Here is an 8078-nt window from a genome sequence, read left to right as displayed (position 1 = left end):
AGGGAGATCTGAAGCTACACCACACAGTATTTCATCATGACAATAATGATCTTAAGCTAATATAAATGTGAAATTTTGAAACAGTTCTCAGGAGTTCATAATGTCAAGCTATTCAGACCTTTCTAAGGTACTTCTAAGGTCCTGAAGCTGCCTGTAGTACTAAGAACTCACCAGGCAGGTCCAGGATGGAGGTTGGGCATATTAGCTCCTCATACTGCCACGAAAAAATTGTGAGAAGGCTACCAGCATGTATGAAGCAATAAAATTGGATAGAGTAGAATACTTTTGCTGACTGGTCTCTGTAATGTTTCTTGCTTATAATGTACAGGTTAGCTCTCAAGCCAGTGTAATGTCTTAATAGTATCAACACTTAGAACTGCTATAATCAGTCATCCACTTTTGTTCACAGCCCAAAACCTGACTAGCTGCACTTGAAAATCTTACTACCAGCCATTGCTCAGGGACGAAATTGTCTAGATTTAAGCTTGGATATAATTTTTCTTATTATGTACGTCATATTCAGAATCAAAATATGTTCTGATAAAATTAGCATAATCTGTTAAATATCAGCCTGTGAAGTGACAAATTGTGGACAAAATTCATACAGCTTGCTTTAAAACAAAGTAGAATAACATACAAGCAACAGACAGCATTTAATGATTGTTTTGTTTTCTGTCTGATGAAAAGCTTCTCTTTACAAATTTAAGTAAAAAAAGTAATGCTATAGTTCTTTCTGGAGTTTCAAGCCCTTGTTCCCATGTACTATACCTTTTACCAATCAGTAAACACACCTCAATAGACCAATTTTAAGAAAACCATCTGGCCACTGTTTATCTCGGATCACATGCTCTAGAAAGGAAAACTGCAGGTAACATCAAACCAGCTGGAATATGCATGATTGATGTAGACAATACAATACCCAGAGTCTCGGTTTAAAACACGAAGGACTGTGGAATTTTGCACTACATGAGAGAGCTGGGCATTCTCAAAGAAGCTAGGAAGGGATCCGGTGGTCAGAAACAGTATGAATACCTCTGTTTCTGTTTCCCCAGAGGCAAGTATTTTGAAAGGAACCTATGAATATTTCTCTGACATCTAATCAACAGCTGGACTGCTAACAATACAGATGTGCCATACGGAAAGTTCCATATGGACTTCAAAACTCACATTGTTCTAAACGGTGTGAGAATTTCAGCAGAAATGAAAAAGACAGCAGGGACCAGAGTCACTGCAAAGGTATTACAACACTGTGCAAAGAAACACAAGACAAGAGGCCATCTTACTCCTTTAGAAGGTACGGAGTTGTTGTGAGATAGCTTGAATTCTCGGATGTCATGCTGGAGCCTGCTGGGGACATTGTCTGGAGTCCTTACAGTGGTGGCCACAGGTGGGCTAATGGTGTTTAGTGGTGTAACTTGTGGAGTTTCCTAGTGCATGACCTTTCTGCTGTGAGAGAAAGACCCCAGCCACATAGCTGCACATGTAATGTGTTTTAATCCCTCTGTAGACACCCTCAAGCACTGAAAATTGCCTTGTTTAGGGTCCCCATCTGGACATTTTGAGCTTTGTAACCCTGAAGTTCTCTCATACTTTTCATTGATACTACCCATAATTAGTTATTTTATCTCTCTTTCTGTTTCTTTCCTGCAGAGTTTGAAAATTTGACTGTGTCTTGGCCAGCACTGAGAAAAAAAAGTGCAATAAAAGGATTCTGTTAAAATCTGCAGAAGCTGAGATCCAGCCAAAAGCAAGGCAGCATGAAAATAAGGTACAATTATTTTTCCCTCTAGTTTTCTTTAGATGTAATACTGAGGGGAAATAAAGAAATTGTAACAATATTAAGTACAAATTTTATTTGCAATACTGATCTTCAGAATTACAGTGTTCTTTTAATAAACATACCTGAAGTTTGTAGCAGTTTCCCGTGAGAAAAGAGACAACTAAGTCTCATAATTCTACATTAAAATAGAACCTTCTACTCCCTTTTCTGTTTTAAATATTAGAATACAGGTTTTTTATCAAATAGAAGTGCACTGATAATTCAGAGAAAGAGCTAGACTCAGGAAGCAGCCATCTCATTTGATGTTCTCAAACAGCAAAGAAGACACCTGTGGAAATATGCAGCTGCTTGGGTGAAACATAGGAGAGCCCTGACTACCTGCACCTGCTGTGCAGCTGGCAGCAGGAAGAAATGAGGCCAGGATTTCAATCACTTCACGGTAGACAGAGTTAGGTACAGGAACTAGGGCTTTGCTAGTCAAGGAAATGATGGTTTTCTCTGTGAGGAAGGTCACAAAATAGCTAGAGGGTAAAAAAATAAAAAAAATATATATAAAAAAAATGGAGGCAGCATAGCAACATAGCAGGAATCGCAGCAAGGAATCACTCCAATATTCAGAAATAAAATCAGTGTTAGAAAAGTGGTCGTTTTGAGTATGTTCCTCAGAACTTAGAAAAATGACATTAATGTGTAATTAAAACTTCTTGTTGCTTATGTTAATAAAATTTCATGTTTCGCCTCCTACGTTCTTTGTAATGAATGATATAAATATTAGAACTCCACCGTATTGACAAGAACCGTTATGGTCTCTGAGATAGAAGGAGACTGCAACTAAGATATGTCTCATATAGCAGAATACAGAAGTAAACATTGCCAGATTACTCACTAGATGTCTGATCTGTCAATAAGTTTTCTCTCATTTCTTTCAGAAGAATTTCTTTCGGAAATAATTATTTCATAGAGATCAGATGTGACACCCTGGTCCTGTTGGCACCAGTGACAAAATGATCTGTGGCTTCAAATAATTCAAAACAAAGAATCCTAGAATAACAAAAGCAGACTTTCTGGAGCCCATATTGGACAAAATGCACTGTGTTTGCTAGATGCTGATGGCTCTGTCTCCTGTGAATTTCTTCACTTCTTTCCTGGAAAACACTTTAACTTTCGGCTTTCAGAACACTACGTGGTGCTGTCCCACAATTTAATCATGCTGTAATAATAGTAATTGTAGTAAGTGCCTATAATTAATTCTTATAGTGTATTGTTATAATTATATACATAGTTAATTGTTATTGCTAATCATTACAATTAATATCTGCAAACTATCATAGTAATTTCCTATTCATTGTCTGTGTACAATTAATGACTCAAGGACTGGAGTTACATGTATTGTAACTACTCATATTTCTTCCTTTTAAAACAGTTTTCCAAAACACTGTAAGTCTTTCTTTCTTCAGAAAGTCTTTTCCAAGTTGAAAAATGTTAGGTTTTGTGTCTCTATTTGTGTATATACATATAAGAGCTCCAGATCCTCAGATATTTGGAGTAGTTTTTTCCCCACTTATACTGTCTGCTATGGGATGATTGATGCTGTGTATATTTTTCAAGGAATGAATGATATTTACATACAAAATTTATTTCATGATATTGTTTTGATTTATTTTCTTGGTTTCCTGCTAAATGTGCCACACCTTTGCCTATTTTTTGACTACTGTTAACTGTAGTAAATGTAGTTTCTACATTTCCATAAAACCTTCCACAATGACTATTTTTTGATATCTTTCTTGAGTGGTAGCTCATTCAGAGACCATTATGTTATGGGAATGCTTAGGATTTTCTCCCCATGTGTATATACATATATATATACATATATATATATATATATATATATTTAATTTAATGTTTAGTTGTTTTGTCTGCCACAATTTGTCAATTCATTCAAGATCTTTGGCTGCATATCTTTAGATATCCCTCATCCTTATTCCTCATCCTTTTTTTCCATACCCTTTATTTTATATTCATACTGGACTGTTTGCAAACCAGCATAGGTCTCTGTGAACTCTGTTGGGAGCTTGCCTCAAAAATGCAGTTTGTTCTGGTCATTGAGAGCCGAGATGAGATCAGGTAGTCCACAAAATCAAATCAGTAGGCTTTTATGCAGGAGTGGGATATGGTCTTCCTCAGTTTAGTGAACAAGGTCTTTTATCTTGATATTTTTACAAGTAGAAGGAAAGCAAACACCAAATTTCATTTCAGATAGGACTTTTCACATCTAACTTGTATTTTATTTTTTTTAATTTTGCAAGATAAATAGGTATGTGTATGAATTTCATTGTTTTCCACTGCCAAACTCATGAAGGTGTTTATTACCTGACCCTAATCTTAAAACTGTCATGATTTATTTCTTTTAAAACAGGAATTTCTTGGCAGAAATTTCTGTTCTTTATGTCCCTTGGAGTGAACAGCTTAATCCAGGCATTTTATCTCCATCAGTGATGGACGTGAAGTCAATTTCTGCCATAAAAATCTCTCTCTGCTTGTCCCTAATATCAGATACAGGAGTCAGGGAAGTGTTAGTCAGAAAAAAATTGGATCATCAATTCTCTGATGTTCCTTCCCAGCTAGGTCTGGTTTTGAGAATCAGAAAACAACTTCTTTTTGACTCAGAATGCTTGGTACTCTGGTTCACTGAAGACAAACAAAGATGATAAGATTTCTCGGTGTTTCAGTGAAATTAGCTTGGAAATGTAATGCTGGAAGGAAAGTATGATTCCATAACAAAACTTCATATCAGTATATGAAGTATCTGCATTAAAATCTTCCTTTTTCAAATTCTTCCTTGCCCATAAGTTGTCATGTTGGAAAAAAATTCAGAGGAACAGATGTCCTATGCTTTATGAAGAATGTGAAGCGTTAGTTTCTGAAGCACTTCAGTGAAAATGGGGCATGATTCTGTGGCTTTGAAAAATGTATCCAAAAACCTTTCCACAACTGTGCCCAGCTTTAGAAAAGTCTGGAAAAGTTGTATGTATAATTTTATTAATTCTAGTTTTGTGTTTGTTTTGTACATGGAATAAGAAAAAACCTTACTCACTTATTTAAAAATCAATATAATATAATGAACAAATAGCTTTTATGTCTTACTTTACGGTGTTATGACTCACACTGTATTATTGCAGTAAATGCAGAAATATTAGCACGATTTAAATCAAAAGTGAGCATAAGTTGTTTACGGACAGCAAGCTCAGCAAACAAAAATAGCATTATGAAAAGAAAAACACATTAATAAAGTACTTTGTCATCTGATCATTCTATGCCATTTGTTTGAAACTAAATTTAAGGCTTTAGGCTAATAGGCGGACAATACTTTTTTCTGCAATTTATTTTAAATAATGTGTATTCTGCTTTTCTTATTTAAAAGCTGTTATCTGTCAATATCACGAGAATCAGCAATGATGCCTGATTCTCATTATAAACAATGTTATCTGTCTATTTGAGTTTGTGCCTTACAGTTACTGTGGTTTGCAGAATTGTTTTTTATTATTCCAAGTCAGTGACCACATAATGTTTTGCAGGCTTTGCACGAGTAATGACTAGCAGAGTCTAGCTCTGTAAATGTGACATATTAATACCTAAACATATTTATGTTATATTCTATGGACAAAACTTACAGAATTAGATTACACTGCAATTCAGTGGTAGCCTGTAAATGTAAACATTGCAGTGCTAGGCAGGATTTAGCGAGCATGTACCATCACTGATCCTTGCTTGATGTGTGAGGGATGGGAGATAATGAAACAAAGTGACCTTTTTCTGTGTATTGGCTGCACCTGTTCTTATTCTGTGATGTGTAGATTCAGTCCCCTCAAGGGCTGCTTTCTTTGACTTGCTGAGATCTGCCTGGAAATAAAGAGGCATTTCTTTCACTGTAGCATCCATCTTTGACAAATACTTTGGGCCTTGATTATTAAGGAGACCTTGATTTAGGTCTACTATTATTTAACTTATTTATCAGTGACTTGAATGAAGGAATGGAGTGCCTCCTCAGGAAGTTTGCTGACAGTACAAGACTAGGAGGAGGAGCTGATACCCTGAGTGCTGTGTTGCCTTTCAGAAGGATTGTGACAGGCTGCAGAGGTGGCCAGAGAGGGTGAGTGTAGGGTCCTGAACCTGAGGAGAAATCACACCAGGGATCAGGCTGGAGGGGCTGACGTGTTGGAAAAGAGATCTCCAATGAAGATCTTGCGGGCAACAAGTTAACCATGGACTGGTAATATGCTCCGGTGGCCAAGAAGGCCAACATCATCCTGAGCTGCATTAGGCAGAGCACTGCTCTGTTCCATCTGAATATTAGGAAAAACTTTACTGTGAGAGTAACTGAACTTTGGAACAGGCTGCCCAGAGAGGCTGTGGAGTCTTCTTCCCTGCAGGTATTCAAAAGCAGCCTGGACACAATCCTAGGTAATGCACTTAAGAGACACTGCTTGAGCATGGAGGTTGGACTAGAATCTCCAGAGGTCCCTTCCAACCCTAGTTATCCTCTTCCAAAAGCCCACATTCTCTTTAGCTGAAGGACTTTTCCTCTCCCATTAACACTGCTCAGCATTGAGCTCCAGTTCTCTCCCCTCTGTCCAGAATCCAATCCTGGCACAGGAATTCTGTATGTGTAAAATGACCACTGCAATTACAAAACATGCAGCAGAGCAATTGTTTAAATGTATTTGCTTCTTTAATCACAGCTGACCTGAAGTGGGGCAGCACTGATCCTGCTGCACTTGTGTTTGACACAACTGTGAGTGGGTAGAGGTAATAAAAGCATCACTAGGTCTTTGCTACTTCGCAAACTGCACATGCTTCCATAAAGTTAAGCTTTTCTGGAGATTTCAGCAGAAGCAATTTCGCTGATCAGACTTTTACAGAACATGTAAAATGTTTAACAAAGCTTGTAAAATGAAGTCTTACTGCACTTTTGAGCAAGAAAGATTAGGATTCACAAGGCATCATAGCAGTCTAAGGTTTGTCTCCCATAGACTTGTATAGTTATCTTAAAAAACATGCAATTACATATTATACTTTTATATCCATTTATTTTAGAATATCTAAATGAATAATGAAAGCCATTGCATTCCACTGCATTATCACCATGCTTCAATGTACTTAAACAGATGAGTAATTGTAGCATAAGACTAGTTCCATTACCTTTAAAGGGACAATGTGTGTTTAAATTTAAGGACGTTTACACTTTTTGTTATTCAGGGGGTGACATTTCAATAAAAATGTCAGCTTCTGTGCATCAAATAAGTGTTAAGATATCATATAACTAATTGGAGGATGAATCACTCGTGTATGAAGTGCACAAAAAGGAAAAGTTTGATTAATCAAACAGTATCTGATTTTAATAAATGCAGGAAGGTAATAGACAGTTATTACACTGAGTTTTCTTTAACAGCTTCCAGAACATCTTGTGAAAGAGCTAGCTTTTCTTTGCCATCCTAGATGGAGAAGTTGAGATGCAGAGGTGTGCTGTAGCCTGCATTTAGCTTCCCAAAATGCCAATGATTAAGCCTGTAACTGATCAGTTTATGACATCTTGCCCTCTAGTACATACTTGTTCATATGCAAGTTGGTGTAAAATCATTTGTATAACAACATTTTTTTTTTTACAGGATTTTCCATCCCTTGCTGCTTCTTGTCCAGATTTTATTTATCAGAAAATGGAACTGAGTATTTTGGATGCCTCTTGTAGGTCTGTTCCCTTCGATCTTGGTATGTCTCCTGATAACAAGACTACTATTTTTCTGCTAGTCATCATAAGTAAGTAATTACAGTAGTTCATAATGGGAGGCACATAACCATATTTAGCTTTAATTTAGGAAAAAAAAAAAAAAAAGTGTAACGTTTCAGCCAATTAGCAAGTAAAAAGATTCTGGATAAAAAACCCCACATGTATGTATCACTGGACTATGAGTTTCTTACAATAAATTAAAAAAATAAAAAGGTTTCATAAGACTTTGTCCAGAGGATATTTATGGACATTGGCAAAATTCTTGCTCTGCAGCCTGACTTAGATATTTCTGCAATGATACTGGCAACTCATAGTTGAAGTAAAATACCTATGAGTAAATATCAGGAAGCCCAGTTATTCCATTAGGAGATAATTTCTTTTTCTTCTTCTTAAGATTTAAATTTTGTGCACTAGTATTGCGCAAATAACAATACAAGCACTGTTGGACAAGAAATATGTAGATGCCTCGAAAGGCAAGCCGAGATCAGAGAGGAGATAGAATGGGATAATGAG

Source organism: Coturnix japonica, chromosome 4 (genome assembly GCF_054131305.1).
Source record: "Coturnix japonica strain WE chromosome 4, WE-NBRP24, whole genome shotgun sequence".
Lineage (NCBI taxonomy): Eukaryota > Metazoa > Chordata > Aves > Galliformes > Phasianidae > Coturnix > Coturnix japonica.
Note: the sequence above shows the minus strand (reverse complement) of the source record.